This window comes from Nymphaea colorata, unplaced genomic scaffold (assembly GCF_008831285.2).
Source record: "Nymphaea colorata isolate Beijing-Zhang1983 unplaced genomic scaffold, ASM883128v2 scaffold0258, whole genome shotgun sequence".
Classification (NCBI taxonomy): domain Eukaryota; kingdom Viridiplantae; phylum Streptophyta; class Magnoliopsida; order Nymphaeales; family Nymphaeaceae; genus Nymphaea; species Nymphaea colorata.
In genome coordinates, this window is record NW_022204764.1 from 62,243 (window position 1) to 64,430 (window position 2,188).

Here is a 2,188-nt window from a genome sequence, read left to right on the forward strand (position 1 = left end):
AATGTGCCCCACAATGCATCAAAAACAGTATTTTATTTATTATGTAGGCCTTTAACTTTACCATTATGCTGGAAAAGATGCTTTCCCGCCTTAATTTCGTCTAAGAAAGCTTCAGGAGCAGAAGCTCTTAGTTCTTACCAATGTCTACACTTCCGCACCCAAAGGCGAGGATATAAGAACCTGAATATCCAGATCCTGCTGTCCAAAAGAGAAAGTCTTTACTCGAAAACAATGAATAAAAAGGAATCAAAAAACGATATTTTGAACGCAACTATGATGAGCCACGAAAAAGAACGAAAAGAGAGTAAATATATAAAATATTATAGTGAAAAAGCAGAATTCACTCCACCGAATTACAAGCCCAAGGAAGCCGATCAGGAAGGGCGAAGACACGGCACATGAGCCAATCCAGCAGTCAGAATCGAACCCAGCTATTTTAATAGAGCACTAGGACAGCTCCATACAAGAAATCAAGCATTTGTGAAGCAAAAGAGTAAATGATCACTTATTCCTGCATTTCTAACACTCATAAGTTCCCACATAATCCATTCTCATATAAGGCACTTACCGAAGCGCTACTTGGGCTTTCCGTTGATGGCATTTTTGACAGAGAACAAATACCCGCTTTAATTCAGATGATTTGCACATTGGGCAGTCTGGCTTGCGAGTAGCCCATTAATATAGGCATTTGAAGTGGTATGGATGGCCACAACGAGTTGAAACATTACTTCCTGCCTCTAAACAAATTGAGCAAATTTGATCACTAGTATAGGAGTGAAACGTTTTCCTTTATTTTCGCTATTCTGCTGGAGTGAGGTCTATGATGTTGGACAATGAAAGACTGTTATTTACAACAGCATTTTTTCTCACCTCTTAGGCTTTTTCCTTACAAAGACACCCAATTATTTTTTATCTAATTTTGGAATTCCAGAGACTATGCAGCATAAAGCAACGAAAATGACTGTAAGAGTTACAATAACGATAATGGTTACTTTGGTTTGATTAGATGATGGGATAAGGCATGATGTTAGGACTGGATTTTAAATACTTGAAGCTGAGGATCGCAGCATTGTGTCCCACACTCAGATATCCCATATGTGACCGTAGTCGATTCTGGCTGATTAGAATTACTTTCTTGGGGAGATTATTGAAGGATTGATTACAGGAGCTGAAGAAGTAAGCAGTTGAGTTATTTTGAGCACATGCTTGGAAGCATACTTTGCATCCATTATCAGTCTGTACGCAACTGAGAGGGCACGAATCGTCTTTTGAGAAGACTAGATACGCAAAAAGCGTAAATAGTGGCCAGAAAAAGACAAAACGGCTCCCATTAATAATATGCTTCCTCATAATAATATTATTAAGACCAAGAGAGCTTTAAATCTAACCATTGCTCTTGATATGGAATTAAATATATTTATTTTTATTTTTCTTGATTAATTTTTTGATTAACAAGACTAATTAATCTAATCTTTTTATTTTATTGCACACCCATGGTTTCCGCCTTTTCTGTGCCGAAAGCAAAAAGAGGTCCTCATTCATTGATTTAGACGAAAAAATCCCAGACAATCCTGGTCCTGGGCAGTACAAGTATCTCCCTTTTTATGCAGCCCATAAAACAGCCCCAAAATCGTCAAGAGCACTGACCCACTTTACAGGTATATGGTTTAACTAAGGAAGCTTCGGAAAGGATATCCGTCGAGATGAGAAATCAAACAATCCAGGACCAGGAGCCTACGAGCCAAAAGAATCTCTTGTAGCACAAGTCAATTTAGCGTAATCTAGAAAAAGCCAAGTTTCTCAATGCTCAGTAGGAGAGATTTGCTTTAAGAAAAACTAAACGTAGGACCAGGGCAGTACTCCCCGCTTACAATTATGGAAAATAAAAGCAGCCTTCTTTCAGGTAGATAATATAGATTCAGCATGCGTCCTAAATTTGGAGAAAAGAGTGAGGTCTTTCCAGGTCCTGGAAATTATGAGTATAAGTCTCACCTTGCAACAAAATATAAGGGAAATAACTTTGGACGAGAAAGTAGGGTTAAAGATGAAGCCAATAGAGTACCAGGTCCTGGCTCATATTCTTATGAAAAGGCTGTCTTTAAATACGAATCAAAGCAGAGCCAAGCTATGGATTTGGGTCTAGACTCGTTGAGATGCCGAGCATGTAACGAGAATCCTATCAAGGAAA